At 44.3% G+C, this 17,028-nt stretch overlaps 1 protein-coding gene across 6 annotated transcripts in view; it reads right to left on the reverse strand.

Moving 5' to 3' along the window:
- The window catches only part of OSBPL3 (oxysterol binding protein like 3), a 179,300-nt gene extending 166,333 nt beyond the window's left edge, over window positions 1–12,967 (reverse strand). For 2 of the 6 annotated variants that reach the window (XM_043589108.1, XM_043589107.1), the window contains exon 1: window positions 12,653–12,965. The gene's annotated coding sequence lies outside the window, so the exon portion shown is untranslated. Of the gene's footprint in view, window positions 1–12,652 lie in introns of all 6 variants that reach the window. The other 4 variants (XM_043589111.1, XM_043589110.1, XM_043589106.1 and 1 more) reach the window with 3 other exon arrangements.
- Window positions 12,968–17,028: the final 4,061 nt, after the last annotated feature.

The following is a 17,028-nucleotide window of genomic DNA, read 5'->3' on the forward strand; positions in this document are numbered from 1 at the left end:
GAGAGAGAGAGAGAGAATCCCAAGCAGGTTCCGTGCTGTCCAGTGTGGAGCTGGACACAGGGCTCAATCTCATGAACCATGAGATCATGACTTGAGCCAAAATCAAAAGTCAGACACTAAACCAACTGAGCCACTCAGGCACCTCTTGACATAGTTAAAAAAAAAAAAAAAAAAAATCTGGCCCTGCAAACATTATATGTAGTCAAATGATTCAATCTTTTGTTTTATAAGGTCTAGATTTTGTGTCATATCTTGAAAGAATTTTTTAACGCCATTATCATTAAAATGACATTTTGTTTTTTTTCCAAGTTTTGCATCCATGTGAATTTATTTTAGTGGAAGTTACGATGTAAGGCTCTAACATTTTTACCTGATTGTACCAACTCTGCTTATGATCTCCCATTGGATCCTATTTGCCTTCTCCCTCAACCCCATCCCTCAGATCCCTGGAGTTCCAAGGGGCCGTCATCCTAACCTTCCAGCGTTTCTGAGTGATCTTTCGTTTCTTCTCCATTGTTACCACCCCAGTTCGGGCTCACCGTGCCAGCACTCCTAGCCTCTGACGTTCTCCACCAGCTATAGAATACTTCCTCAAAGATAGCTCCCACCATGTCACCTCCTTGTTCACTGTCTACAGAATAAGACCAGGATCCACTCCAGTTGGGCCCCAACCTACCTCTCCATTCTCATATCCTGTCACTTTTCCCATAAAAAACAGTCCACTTTTCCTTAAAACAGTAATTATCATACTAGAGGGTTCCTCACTCCTTAAAAATGCTACACCCTGACTCATCCAGCATTCTCAGCAGGCTGTGCTTTCTACATAGTCCTCTGTTCCCTTCCTTTGTCCCAATACTATGTGTCCTTTGAAGCCTGTCTCAAATGCCCACTTCTCTGCAAAAGCACCTCACATTGCTCTTTCTGCGCTTCTCTAGCATGGCAATACCTTGTTCACAGCAAGGACCACCCCTCCTTGTCTCTCACAATGTTCCTTAAGAGCAGTGGCTGTGACCAATTAATTTTTTCATGCTCCCTGCTTCTACGTAGCACCTCATGCACAAGAAATTGTTTTTAATGAAATGAAAATGCCTTTAGTGCATATCAGAATCACCCGAGGGGCTTGTAAAAACACAGATTGCTGGGCCCACCTGCAGAACTTCTGATTCAGTAGGTGTTGGGGGGAGGCCCAAGAATCCACATTTCTAACAAGCTCCTGGGTGATGCTGATACAGCAACTGCTAGGACCCACTTTGAAAACCACTGCCTCAAACCACATCACAAACCTCAAATTGAAAGCCTTTAGAAACTAGGACACAGTATGTCCAAAAATCTCATGGAGAAGGAAATCTTCTCAGGCTGGGTGTCATTTAGATATGGGTAGATTTTTTCTTGTCCATCCAGTTCATCCTAAAAAGGTAGTGAATGGCCCATGACCACCAAGGTAGAGACACTGCTATGATTAGATCCATTCTCTGGCTCCCAGTCCAGTGCTCTCCCCGCATTGAGGGGCCCTCTGGTCAAGGGCCTGGCATTAGAAGCAGAATGACCAGACTGTTCCCTTAGTGACTGTGAGTGAATAGTTAAGCCACTCTAGGCCTGTGACAGTCAGGGGTTGAGCGGAAGCAAAAGAAACCAGCCTGGCAAATGAAACCAAACACAGTATCTTGGAAAACTACCGGTGTCATGAGCACGCTATGCAGGCGCACATACAAGTTGTGTCTTTCCGCGATGTCGGTTTTATTCAATCCTAAAGCAAAGTTAATCATAATTATAAAGCAGGTTCAGGATTCCAAACTCAATGACATTTCACCATGTGATTAAACCTGCCTTCTTACACAGCACACAGAGCAGAACCTAAGACAAACCACACAACAGACAACAGAAGGGTGTAGGAAGTTAACGAACCAAATGTGAAGTCAATCTGCGAGCATGTAGTTGAGATAAGGCCTTGGGCAGGCCCAGGTCAGCTCTGGGCACTAACTGCTTATTATGTTCAAGCAGGAAGGATCTCGGTTCTTTTCAGTAGCAGTTATCTTTTTTTAAGGGGTTAGGACTCAAGGATCTGACAGTTTGCTGCAAAAATCCTCCCCTTTTTAAAGGGATTGAATCGGTCATGGGCCCCTGCAGACCTCCTCTGTTTCTGTTTGTTATCAGTTCTGGGGTGTCAGCTGATGCTGGTCCCGGAGATACCTCATAGCTGCAGTACCTTTAACTCTTTGCGTCATTGCTTGACTGAGGCCCCTGCTTGACATGTGAGACTCCATTTTGCTCTCTACAACCAGTTTAAGGAATTTAAGAGGAGGCTGGAGAGGCCAGCACTGGCATAGCTTCCTGGGAATGGAAGCCAGGCCACAACAATGTGGTACAGATAGGAATGGACTTGTCAGGACACACCCTCAGCAGCAGAATCTCCATGGCCCTTGGCACTCACCCAGAGTCCAGCAAGAGGCATGTGACTGGCCTGGCTCACAGGGCCACCCATGGCCAAGAAGAATGGAGCCCTGGTTCTGGACTCAGCAAACTGTAGGCAAAGAAGTGATTCCTCAAATGGAAATCAGGAAGGGTAAGTGGATGTTGGACTACTAAAGAGCAAGTAATCGCTCCTGAGCCTCTGTTCAGTCATTGGTAAACTAAGATGATGATAGCCACCTTACAAGTTATTGAAAATCTAACAAGATAGTATAAGCAAAGCACTTGGGCTGGCACGCGGTTGAGTGCTTCACAGTTACTAGGTGCCATTGCAATTTTCATTATTCTTTGTAATTATATGCCTTTAAAGGCAGCATGGCTCCAAATCCCCCAATGACTCCAAAGGATACCTCAGTTAATTCTATAGACAGCAGAAATCTGCTTGAAGCAGTCCTGAACCTGTGAGGAAAAAATCCACGTGGGTCTTCCCCATATTCTTTGAGGCTTTCAAATACCCCACACTCACTGCATCTCAGATGCTAGACAACGGAGCAACTCTAGAATTTGAGCCAGCAAATGATTTTAAGCTACTTTAATGGCTTTGCTAGAGAACAGATTGTTATATCTCATTCAGTTTCAGTTACAAAGGTGGTAAAAACTCAACTTTGGATTCAATTCCCAGCAGCAAATAAACAAACCTTGTGTAGCAACAAAGAAAGCAATTCAAAAGCTCAGGACAGGCATTAAACCCCTCCTTCTAGTCAGTTCCACCTGGCCTCCGGCAAGCAGTACAAAGACACAAAAAGGGTAAGATTTTGCTTGGACCATCATCCTCGGAGGATCCCGAACCCCGTTATCTCCCCTCCTCCTTCTTCAGACAATCAGCAGCCTGAATCATGACCTACAGAAAAATAGAACTTTCCTCCCCAGGGCCCCAATTAAAATCCAGACTCATTCCCTTTGAGCCACATATCCCCACTGTAACAAACAAATTCTCTGTGATTGTTTAATATATCTGTCCCCTTTGAAACTGTAAGCTCCTCGAGGGGAGGTTCCACGTTTGGACAGTTCATCACCATATCCTATGTACACAATGTGGTACCCAACACAGCGTGTGTCCTCAATAAATAGTTCTTACATGTCTGAGCAGAAATCATATTCCATATTTTCATTCCAGGGAGGCCTTTACTTCAAGTTTAATAATGTCTGTGAGACTAAAAACATAATATTATTTAGTGAGATTTAAAAATTTTTTTTTCAACGTTTATTTATTTTTGGGGGGACAGAGAGAGACAGAGCGTGAACGGGGGAGGGGCAGAGAGAGAGGGAGACACAGAATCGGAAACAGGCTCCAGGCTCTGAGCTGTCAGCCCAGAGCCTGACGCGGGGCTCGAACTCACGGACCGCGAGATCGTGACCTGGCTGAAGTCGGACGCTTAACCGACTGTGCCACCCAGGCGCCCCTATTTAGTGAGATTTAAAAAATAACTCTTGCTTCGAAACATGTAAGATCACTCCCCACTCACAAATGATTTGGAGAAAGAAATTTGTTTTATTACACTTATACTGTAACTTTACATTTCCTGTATTATAACATTTGATACCAAGAAAGAAAATAAGTGTGGGAATCTTTAATGGCACTATATTTTAATACATATGTGGAGAAATGTTATATTGAGAAAAGTGACCCACACATTTTTGAAAAGTCAGGTTTTAATATGTTAACTGTAGAGAGTAAACAAAATAATAAACTTGATTTTATACTGACAGTCACAGATCCCTTGATGATCTCTTGGGCTGTTCATGGTGATTTAATTCTGTTCTGCTTAACAGTAAAGCTATTTTTCAATTCAGGTCCACTCTCTAGGAGTAAACACAGACATTCAGAGAACAACATGATAATCGTCTAAAAAATTTTATATGAAGGCAATGTGTTTCTCAGCTGTAAATCCACGTATTGCTATTTAAGAATCATATTCCACTCATATTTCAGGGGTCTTGGGGAGCCTAGAAACAATCACATTCTGACTCACAAACAAACAAATTTAGGCAGAGTGACTATAAATCAAGTCCAGAAAAATTCAACTTCAGGCTATAAACACTATGACTAAGAACAATGAAATTACCATTGCATTTTCTGTATTTCTCCAAGATGAAGGAAATATTTAATCAACTTTAAAACAAAAGAATCAGATAAATAACTAAAGGAACAACTCCCTCATGCTGCTATTCCATCTATTATAAAAGAATTTTTAAATTTTCACATACAAGCAGCCCAGGAAGGGCTGTACAAGGCTACAGTCTGCCTGTTGTAAGCTTCTACAAAGAATGATCTTTGAATAAATCCATATTTATCAATCTTTTCACATAAGAGGAATCATTTCCGAAAAATATTTTACTTCAGACTTTTTTTTTTAATGTTTATTTAGTTTTGAGAGACAGAGAAACAGAACCTGAGTGGGGGAGGAGCAGAGAGAGAGGGAGACACAGAATCTGAAGCAGGCTCCAGGCTCTGGGCTGTCAGCACAGAGCCCGACACGGGGCTCAAACCCACGAACCGTGAGATCATGACCTGAGCTGAAGTCGGATGCTTAACCAACTGAGCCACCCAGGCGCCCCTACTACAGACTTTTAAAAAAATTCAAATGTCTTTGATTTTAACTTACGAAAAATCTCCAACATATGCAAAAGTATACAGCAACACTGTCTCCAAAGAAATGTAATATGACCCATATATGAATTCTAATTTTTAAGAAACCAGTTAAAAAAAGTAAAAGAAAATAAGTAAAATTTGTTTTAATTATATATTATCATAATATATCCAAAATATTATCATTTGAACATATAAACAAAAACTATTGAGATAATCTTATTCTTTTTTGCACTCTTTGTATATTACCCATACTGTATATCTCAATAAGGATTAGCCACATTTCAAGCGCTCAACAGCCATTTGTGGCCCATGGCTGCCCTAGTAAACAGCTAATATAGACAACAGTACTAAAAATCTCATGAATTCTCCAGACAGCTAACAGACACATGAAAAAATTCTCGAGGGGCGCCTGGGTGGCGCAGTCGGTTAAGTGTCCGACTTCAGCCAGGTCACGATCTCGCAGTCCGTGAGTTCGAGCCCCGCGTCGGGCTCTGGGCTGATGGCTCGGAGCCTGGAGCCTGCTTCTGATTCTGTGTCTCCCTCTCTCTCTGCCCTTCCCCCGTTCATGCTCTGTCTCTCTCTGTCCCAAAAATAAATAAACGTTGAAAAAAAAAAAATTCTCGACATCACTCATCATCAGGGAAATACAAATTAAAACCACAATGAGATACCACCTCACACCAGTCAGAATGGCTAACATTACCGACTCAGGCAACAAGACATGTTGGCGAGGATGTGGAGAAAGAGGATCTCTTTTGCATTGTTGGTGGGAATGCAAGCTGGTGCAGCCACTCTGGAAAACAGTATGGAGGTTCCTCAAAAAAATTAAAAATACAACTACCCTACGACCCAGCAATTGCACTACTAGGTATTTATCCAAGGGATACAGGTGTGCTGTTTCGAAGGGGCACATGCAACCCCATGTTTATAGCAGCACTATTGACAATAGCCAAAGTATGGAAAGAGCCCAAACGTCCATCAATGGATGAATGGATAAAGAAGATGTGGTATACATATACAATGGAGTATTACTCAGCAATCAAAAAAAGAATGAAATCTTGCCATTTGCAACTACATGGATGGAACTAGAGGGTATTATGCCAAGAAAAATTAGTCAGAGAAAGACAATCATATGACTTCACTCATACGAGGAATTTAAAACACAAAATAAATGAACATAAGGGAAGGGAAGCAAAAATAATATAAAAACAAGGAGGGGGACAAAAAATAAGAGACTTAAATATAGAGAACAAACAGAGGGTTACTGGAGGAGTTTGGGAAGGGGGGTGGGCTAAACGGGTAAGGGGCATTAGGAAGACACTTGTTGGGATGAGCACCGGGTGTTATACATAGAGGATAAATCACTGGAATCTACTCCTGAAATCACTGTTGCACTATATGATAACTAACTAGGATGTAAATTAATAAATAAATTAATTAATATTTTTTTTAAATCCCATGAATTCATCACCCAACTTCCATAATCATTAACTCATAGACAGCCTTGTTTCCTCTAAACTCTCTCCCCAACCTCAGATTATTTTGAAACAAATGCTAAAAATCATAGCATTTCATCCATGTTCAAATTTCCTTCATCTTTTTTTTTAACAGTTGTACATTTGTTCAAATTGGAATCTAAACAATCAACTATGAGGATCTCTTTTTAATGACATTTTTGATGACACCAACATAACAGGAGTTGTACTTTTAGTAAAATGCTTCCTTCATTCAGATGTTTATTCCACATCTATCTTGCGTCAAACACTGGTCTAGTCCCAAGACACAACCACGAACAAGACTCAAAGGAACTTGTGGCTTAGTTCCTGCCTGCACAATAGGACCACTCAAGGCAGCTTTAATAAACAGTAACAGTTCCATCAATGGGCAAATGGATAAATAAAACATGGTATTACATACAATGGGGGCGTTATTAGGCAATAAAACCGAATCAAGTACTGATTCATGCTGTAACAGAGATGAACTTTGAATACAATATGTTTGCTGATAGAAGCTACACACAAGACCACAGAGTGTGATTCCAATTACATGAAATGTCCTGGATAGGCGAATCCATACAGACATAAAGTAGGTTAGTGGTTTCAGGGTGAAAGAAGAGACTGCAGACAGGGGCGGATTTCTTTGGGGGGTGATGAAATGTTTTAAAATTAATTATGGTGATAGTTACACACCTGTGAATACACTAAAAAATCATTGATTTGTATACTTTAAGTGGGTGAATTGTATAAAATATGAATATCTCCATAAAGCTATTATTTAAAAATAAGTAACTAGATAAAGTATGTTACACACAATGGAATACTACCCAGCTATCATACAGAATGAGAAGTCCTTTAAAACAAAATAATTCCAGTGACCAACCCTCCTTACCCCCAGCCACCTGATCCAGAAGCTTAGGGAGTGCGGCCTGGGTAGGGAAAATTTTTTAAAAGATCCCTAAGGGGGGCGCCTGGGTGGCACAGTCGGTTAAGCGTCCGACTTCAGCCAGGTCACGATCTCGCGGTCCGGGAGTTCGAGCCCCGCGTCGGGCTCTGGGCTGATGGCTCGGAGCCTGGAGCCTGTTTCCGATTCTGTGTCTCCCTCTCTCTCTGCCCCTCCCCCGTTCATGCTCTGTCTCTCTCTGTCCCAAAAATAAATAAAAACGTTGGAAAAAAAAAAATTAAAAAAAAAAAAAAAAGATCCCTAAGGGATTCTAATGTAAGTCAAACAAGAGTCAGCGGTTTCAAGGAAGATTCAGTCAAGTGATCAACAGTTACAAAACGGTATGATAATGACTCTCTATAAAATGGGTAGGCAGAGTGGCAAGAGTGTTCTCCGACTTTAACTTGGAGGTGGGAGAGGAAGACTTCTTGCAAGTGAAATCCACGCTGAAATGTGATGGACGAGTGGGAATTAACCAGGTGAATATGGGTGAGAAAGAAGAGATTACAAAGACGGAAGTTTGTGCAAAATGGGGAGGCCAGAGCGCATTATGCATAGCCCTGGGGATACAGGCAGGGTGCTGCATTTAGTTCAACGTGACTGGAAACCACAGAGCAAAGTGATGAATGATGAACTGTGAGCCAGAGGTGATTCACAAAGGTTCTGGTAAATCAGGTTACAAATGTGAAATGCTCATTTATCAACAAAAAATTGACCAAGATATAGTTCAAATTCCATAAGTTTTAATTCATTTTTAATAACACCACCATATATATGAAAAAATAGTGCATATAAAAGGCATTTATTCTACAATGTTTATTTGTGAATGGGTCTGAGATCTCCTTACAATATCTCCAAGGTGAAAACAATCAGAATGGGTACTTCCCCAGGGATTTAAATAACTAGGATTTCTTTTACTTCATCATAAGTTGATGAAGGCATTACAATATTGTGGATCAAAAAGTAGGAAACAAAATGCCACATTCCAATTACATTTTTCACAGAATATTCTAACAGAATATAACCAAATACAATCCTTTCATATTCTCTTTTTAATTGAGCACCTGCCGTGGACAGGATACCACACTTAGTGATCTGAGGAACAGAAATATAAGGAAAGTGTACTAGCTGTGCTTTTAAGGCATTTACAATCTAGTAAGGGAAGCAATACATTTGAATAAATAACTAGGCCAGGAGGCAGAGGGGTGGGGGGATTGCTTGGGTGGGCGGAGGTAGGAAAGGAACAAAGTACTAAAGGAAAGAAAGAAGCCAACATATTCAGTGGTCAGAAACTAAACTGAGGGCTCATTTTTTTTTTTTAAATGCTGTGAGAGATTAAGTTCAAAGACATTATTGTGGCAGAAGTGGCTTATGAGTTCAGCCTTTAAAGAGTTGGTTTTTCACAGCTAGAGACAATGAAAGAGCTTTCTAGGCAACGAGAGTGTATGGGCCAAGGCAAAATGCTCAGTTGCTGAATAAAGTGCTCAGTTGCTGCCGGTGCACAGAGTTGGGGAATGAAGGGGGAAGGCGGGTCCTGAGCCCAGGCTGCAGAATCCTGACTATAGGCTGGGGACTCTACACTTAAATGGGAAGAGAAAGGACTTGGCGTTTCAGGCTCAGATCCACCTGTATTAGCTGTGAAGCAGCCTCATCTGGACCACAACTTTTCCAACCCTGACCCGGAATTATAATAACAGTGCCTGCTCTGGTGTTGCTCTGAGGACTAAAGGTAGTAACTCATATACGGCACGCATGACAATAGGGCACAAGACGTTTGGCAACTACTGCTGCTGTTATTAATGTTATTACTATTAACTATAGAAGCCACTCAGGAAGTTTTAGCAACATAAGGACAGCACTTAAAGCACTGACCTGAATGTGATATGAAGGAGACACTATAGGAGGAAAATCTGCCTGTAAGTAATGGTAGGACAGTGCAGCAGTCCTAAGACCCCGAACTGAGATGGTGCAGGGGCAATGGGAATGGATCCATGTGAAAGATGCTAAAGACAGGGACGAGAGTTGGGGTGAGCTTAAACGTGGCCTGAACAGTAGTGACTGGAAAGTCAAGAGGGAATTTTCCAGAAGAAAGGGGTTAAAAAGCGGATGAGTAAGATGTAGACAGAAAAGAAATTCACAGAGAACTAGACAGCTCTCAATTATGCCTGGAAGGCTCTATCTTCCTTCCTGTGCACCCCCCATCACTTCTGTGGACATTCTGGGTTGGAGGGTTCCCCAACCCTCGCTGGAGTACTCCTAAAATGGAATTAACCATTAAGAAAATATAGTACTGCCAAGAGGCACATTATAAAACTGGATTATCCAGACTCTCATGCAGGGAAAAATGTTATATTACCCCCTAAAATGGGAATGGAAGAAGAAAAACAAATGATCGCAAATTCCTTTCCACCCTATTTTGCCATTAGCCCTTTAGGCATGGTAACCTTAAAACTCTTATCTAACTTCTCCTTGCTCTCAGTTTTATTACAAGAGTACAGAGCTGAAATGTAGTTATTTTACTAAAAGGTTGCTGCAGAAGCTTTTAGAATTAGTAGTGATTTCTGACTCTCCTCTGTTCTACATATGGCAACAGAGGAACTAGCTGTCTTTCCAGCACTTTCCTTAAGAAGCATAAAGCATTACTGCGTTCAAAGTTCATTTACCATAGTGAATAAAACCCATCAGATTTCTCTTTAGACTTAAGTGAAAGGTTCAATTTAGATTTAGGTGGAAGAAGAATTTCCTTCCCTTTTATAGTATTAAAAGTCCCCCATCTACCAAGCCCACAAAACCATAAACTCAACCACAAAAATCAATGGCAGTAAGAGTCTCAACAATTCAGAAAATAGTACAACTAGACACGTGATATCGTCAGTGATAACTTTATAGCCCAACCTCACATGGTTTTAATATATTGTATCATTGGACCCTATCCTAAGTTAACAACTAATTAAGCAGTGGGAACAGGAGAGACTTCTATGTAGTTGAACGATCTAAAGATTTGGAGTCAGAAAAACCATTGACAAAACCGAGCTCAGCAATTTACTATTGACCCCGGGCACGTTCCTGAACCTAGGCTGCGGTTTTTTGATCTGAAAAAACGGAGACAACCTCACAACATTGCCTATAAGATGGTAAAAATTAAATGAGATAATACAACCTACTGCAGCCTGGTAGTATCTGTCCTACAACATAACTATTAGCTATTATTGAAACTGTTACCTCAATGACAAATATACAAATAACAAATATTCTTTTGGCTAAGCAATACAGTTTTGTCACAAATAAAGTTAAACAGAGTCACCTGGGTGGCTCAGTCCGTTGAGCGTCCGACTCCGGATCAGGTCATGATCTCACGGTTTGTGGGTTCAAGCCCGGCGTCGGGTTCTGTGCTGACAGCTCAGACCCTGGAGCCTGCTTCGGATTCTGTGTCTCCCTCTCTCTCTGTCCCTCCCCCACTCTCTCTTTGTCTCACTCTGTCTCTCAAAAATAAATAAATGTAAAAAAAAATTTAATAAAAAAAATTTAAAAAAACAAATAAAGCTAAACATCTATTGGTTTTAATGGTGAAAAATACATTTTAATTTCTTGGAAGTGGTCCAGCACAACAGAAAACGGAATGGAATTCTAGTTCTGCCAGGATAATCCTGGGGAAATTGGTTAACCTGCTAGAGCCTAACGTCCCATCTGCTTAGAAATACCTAATAATAACATTACAGTAATGTTTAATGAGGTAATCAATATAAGTTTCCAGCACATATCCAGTTCTTAGTAGGTACTCAAACAATAGTAGTTACTGGTATTTGTTAATTTTCTGAATAGAAAAAAAAAAAAGGATAAAAAAGCATGAAAATCAAAACCAGCTATGTAATCACCATTCTTCATATTTTACAGAGAAGTTTTTATTCGTTTATTCCATAAATTTTCTTGCAGGCACTGTTGTTGACTTTGGGGATGCAGCGATGAACATGACAAAGTCTTTGCTTTCCTGGAACTTCCATTCTGGTAGGGGAAGCCAGACAGTAAACAGCCCAAGGCGATCGTTTCAGAGCCACGAGGAACACCAAACTGGGAAGGGGGTGTGTGCTAGCAAGCTGGCGAGGGGGGGGGGGGGGGGGGGGTTGGTAGGCGAGGGGTAATCGTCATTTAGCTAGGTGCATTTCTGCCCAGGCCTGCGTGAGTGGTCTCCTTTGGCCAGAAGGGGGAACTTCATCTTGTATGATGCTTATGGGTAGAGTGTGGTTATCAGAAGTCAGACCTACATTTTTTCCTGTCTGTGTGAGGATCTCTTTTGCAGCTGCAGCTTAAAATATTTCTAAACGAATCAACCCAGTTCGCAAAATCTGAGGCTCAGTGCAACATCAGCGGGGGAGGGGGAGGCGGTGGAGGCTTCAGATGCACTTCAGCACAGACCCCTTCAAATGCACAAACTTTACAGACCCCTCGGCTAAGGGGTTCCGACTGAGCCTGGTAGTTTGTGAAACGGGGGAGGAAGAGTACAAGTGTGCAGAAGGTGGCTGGCAAGTTCATTAACCCGGTTAAGAAGTATCTGAACGATCTACCATTATGCCCTCCGATGACTCTAGAGGCTGCAAACGCTTCCCAGGACGCTGGAAGGCCCGAAGGGGCGGATGCCCTCAGCCGGGAAAACCGGGAGTGGGGCGGGCCGAGCCAGGGGACCCAGGCGAGCCGGGCGCTGCAAGGCCAGCGTCGCCCGCGTCCCCCCAGCACGCCCCATCCCGCGGATGTGGTAAGGCCGCGCGCTCGGCCCACTTAAACAGGTTTCCTGTGCCTCTCGCCCCGGCGCCGCGCCTCTCGGCTGCCCAGGACAGCCTCTCCGTGCCGACCCCTCCGGCGCCCGGACCCAGGCCCCGGCGCTCCGAGCCTTCTCGCCGTCGATCCTGGCCAAACCGTCCCTCCCAGGACGGAGCTCCAGGGTGGACAGCACCCCGGCCCTACCTCCCCGGAGGCTGGCGCCGGCCCCGACAGCAATCTCCTGCTCGGGGCTGCCCCACCAGCCAGGAGCGACAGGAGGCAGACTCTGGTCCTACCGAGACTGTTGGCGCCCCTCAAACCGGGGTCCTTGCGAGCCAGCACCGCCTCTGGCCCTCACCACCCCAGAACCCTTCTGGCGAGCGTCCCGGCGCTTACCTGCACGCTCCGCCGTCGGGGACTCCGCCTAGTTCTCCGGTGCCCGTCTCCCGGCTTCGCCCGCAGACCCGGGAGGAGGCAAAGCCGGCTTCTCCGGTCCCCCTGCAACGCGCAGCTGACAGTTCCCGTGCCAGCAGCAATAGACGGCGGCGGGGACGGCCACTAGCGGATGGACAGCGGGGCCGGAGTTCGCGCCGCGTACTGGCCGCCGTGCGCTGGGGTCCCCGGCGATGCCAGGATTGCCGGCGCTGCGAACGCGCAGCCGGTTCCCAGTACTTTGCCCAGAACTTCTCCGCGCCGGCAGTAGATTAGCGGGAGGAGCACAGCCAGGGGCGGGACGAGGAGGAGGAGCCTGCGGGGGCGGAGCCACACAGAGGAGGGCCGCGGGAGGCGTGGCAAAGTGACCACACTCCCACCAATCGGGAGTCGACCCGAGGAAGGAGGTGGGGCGATGGTCTCTTAAAAAGCGAGTGGTTTCCGTGACGCAGTCGGGGCAGTTGGGACCCCTGGTTTTCCGCAGGTGGGAAGGGCGGAAGGAGGGGAGAGCTGCCGCAGCGTCAAAGAGGGGCTACTGGCAGCTCAGCGCGCAACCTGTGTGCTGTAGTTGCTCAATAAATGTTGGTCGAGTGGCATTTCCAGGACAGAGAAGGAGGGAGAAGAGAGGGCGGTGTGGGAGGGGCTTAAGGAGAATGTTCCTGGGGATACACGTGCGAACAGGCAAAGAGGACTCCATCTCTTGAGGAAGTCAGAGGCAAAGGGATTGAGAACGGAGAAAAAACGTGGTGAAGGGAGGCTTGCAGGCATTGGACGACGAAGAGTAGAATCGGTGTGGGACCCCGCCCAAGACAGTGACCCTAACATCCAGAGGCAGTGGCCCAGATTGGTGCCGGGGCCCCAAGAGAAGACCTGAGGGGAGTGTAGTTGTTCTGTTTTATGCTGTTCCTGTGCAAAGGGGAAGGAAGAGAGAGCATCATCGTTACAATTAAAATGCCAGAGCCCTTTGGTAGACGAGGAAGTCCACCCGGCTTAACTGCCCAGTCGCTCCTCGGCCTCCTTTGATCCTAGCGTGAATGCAGCAACTGCTCACCTGGGGTCAGTTTGGAGCCTGCAAGATGTGCGAGTGCCGGAGGTGGCGGGGTGGAAAAGGAATGACCAGTTACGGGGTGCCTGACTATGTGCGCCTGAAGCAGATGTGGCCTTGCTTCAGGGATAGCGGCACACCAGGTTCCTGCTCTCAAGGAGCTTACGTCTTGGTGGGGAGACATACCATAAACCAAGAACATACACAAATATAAACAAACGGGAAAGTAAGTACTGATGAACTATGAACACTGACGCAATTGCTAAGCAGAGTTTTCCTAAAGTGTTGATGTATGAGACAGGGAGCTGTGAAATGCCCTGAGGGCCTCTTGGAGGAGGTGGCTTTTTTTTTTTTTTTTTCCCCCTGGTAAGAGGTGCCACACCCCAGTCTCCGGGAAGAGCGTTCCAGGCAAAGGAAATGGAAAACGTAAGCTGTTTTAACTTCCCTGAAGACCCATGTAACTAACCTACCAGACCCAGCTGAACAAGGAGTGTGGCTCGCTAGGCTCCGTGCTTGGCACAGACTACAGGCTCCAAAATGTTAAATTCCAGCGCCACACATGACCTGTGGCGCTCGACGTATTTCCCAGTCTCCCAACTACCCCAAACTGAGATGTTTAAGTCTCTTGCCGGAGCCACACTATTCACATGTCATTCGTAGCTCTCGGTTTTTCCGCTCTCTGGAACCGTCCCCGTCGCGGAATGTCTGGGACTGTCAGTTTTCGATGTGGCAGGCGGCGAGCGAGGTTGGGAGGCCGGACACGCGGCAGAACGAACTGACTGTGCTGCTGCCCTCGTCGGACACACGGAGAACCTTAGCGGAGATCTCAAATCTTAGTGACTCGGGTATTCTTAAGTCACCCCCCTCCCCCACCGGCACCCGAGGAACGCCAGGTGGATGAACTTGTCTGGCAGGTACCCGGACCATTCATTCCGAATTCAAGGAGGCACCAGGCCCACGCCCCTCCCGGAATGTCTGAGAAGCCCAGACTTTGTTTTCCCAGTCCTTCCTCCATTTTTCCGTGATTCCTCTCCGACAGAGAAGCTCGCTCTTTCCTCCTCCTCCAAGCTCTTTTTTCTTTTTTCTTTTTTTTTTTTTTTTCTTTTTTCATTTCCTCTCTCCACCTCCCACTCTTCGCCCTGTTTCATTAGCATTGTTTTTTTCCCTGCGGGAGAGAAGCCTTAAATCCTAAAGGAAGTGATTTGCATAGGGCGTCATTGTTGAAACTAGCTCACTGTTCTTGGCTTTCTCTTCAGTTTCTTCCAAATTCACCAAGTGTGTCTATTTGTTTTTTTCTATCCGTACTTGAGGCAGTTAATTGGACAGGATGAGAGAATTATTCATATTCATATTGTCCCCTGCCTCCAAGAAAAAAAAGGAATAGTACTGTGCCTTTTCATGGTTTCATTTCCTCTTCTCCTAAACAAGCTTCCAGGCTTACCAGCTCCTAAGACACAAAAGGAAAAAAAAAAAAAAAAAATTGAAGTTGAATACCATGCAGAGCTAATTATTCTTGAAAAAGCTCATTAATGTCCTAAATTAGCTTTCTCCTCAGAGTTTTATTTTAAAGCAAGGACCCGAATGTCTACTCTGGTAGAGATTAATGGTGCCATAGTAAGAGCTTCTAAAGACCTTCTCCTTTGAACTGTTGAACAAATATTTGTTATCTTTGGAGACATACCCACCACGGTGGGAATTTTGCAGAGCTGGCTGAATGTTCTAAGCTTCTGAAATTCATAATAGGTAAGCAGACATGTCTTGAGCATACATATTTTGATGGTAAAGGAAGCTGGTGATAATAGAGGCTCATGGTGGGGAACCAAATCAAGACCAAATCAAGACCGAATCAAGATTACCTGGGTTCCTGTCCTGCATGGCCACTTCCTGACTCTGAGAGCACCTTTCTTCATTTTCTCATTTTCTTCCTGTGAAATAAAGGCATTGGACTAGATCAGGGGTGACATATTTTGCCTTGTTTGCTGCCACTCCTGTCCATTCCTCAAGCCAGACATCACTATGGAGTCAAGGCTGTCTTTCCCACTGAGTCCAAAAAGGGCCTCAGAATCATTCTCAACACTGTGCTTTCAGAAGCTACGACTGATAGATCAGTGTCAGCATGTAGGTGATGCAGATTTATCATGCTGGGGTCTTATGATCTTTAAGTTTTTTAAGATTAAGATCTTAAATCATCATAAGATGAGAGCTTCGATCTTCTAGAATGGTGACTCTACGAGACCAATGTGATGAGAAGGAATGATAGGCCATCACCTCATCAATCCCTTTTATGAGGGAGAGGAAGAGTTTCAGCATCTTGACTAAAATCATAAGCCCGTGAGTGGTTAGAGGTTGGGTCCCTACCCTCTTAAAGTGTCTGTCCTCTTTTTACTACTGTCCCCGTCAATGGGAGGTGGAAGAAACACTAGTCCAAAGCAGTATGGCAACCCTCCCCATCCTGTACCCATTTTTTCTTCTCCTTCACTTTAATCTGGAGTATGAATCAAAGTATTTAGTGGAATAGTTACAACACATTCTAAGCATTCTTTCAAAAGTGTTAGTCCTCATGACTAAGGCACAAGAATTCACCAATTCCTCCATTAACTATAGATTGACAGCTTCCTTTGTAAAAGGATCCATTCTTAGCAGGCACTTTAAGAGATCCAAAGATGAATCAGTGGGTGACCTGCCCTCCATGTTTTTATAGTTTTGTCTATTGGACAGATCAGAAATGGATATATATAGCTCTGATACAGGCTGAAAAATAGAAAATGTCCTGAGAGAGGTACCAAAAATATGTTTAGAGAAGGAAGAAATTATTTGGGGAATTGGGAGCAAAGAGTCACTTCCTGCATGTCTTTGTTGACATTTTTAACTCTTTGACCAAACATTCTTATGTATTACAGCCGAGTTATCCCCTGTAGAGGAAGTTGCGATGTTGTTAGGCTTCCTGGTTTAGACACAGTTTCTGCTTAGTTTAAGTGGATCCTATCAGTGCAGCTGAAAGGCACAATTCCTTCTGACTCTCATAGCATTTGTCATCAGATGTTTAAAATTTCTGGGATGGTCTAGAGGAAGACTGCTCCTCTTTAATGACAACAGTCTAGCTTTCTCCCAAGCATCTGACAGAACCAGTTTTTCAACACCTGATACCTTGGGAGCATAGGCTACTTGTAAAAAGGAACATAAAAGGAGTGAAGGGACATCAACGTCATATACGTTAAGCCGTGGAACAGTATTTCCTTCAGGACTGAATTACCTCGGAAGTCAGGCTGAGCGTTCCATTATCCATTAGGTACTA

This window comes from Prionailurus bengalensis, chromosome A2, assembly GCF_016509475.1.
Source record: "Prionailurus bengalensis isolate Pbe53 chromosome A2, Fcat_Pben_1.1_paternal_pri, whole genome shotgun sequence".
NCBI classification, from domain to species: Eukaryota; Metazoa; Chordata; class Mammalia; order Carnivora; family Felidae; genus Prionailurus; species Prionailurus bengalensis.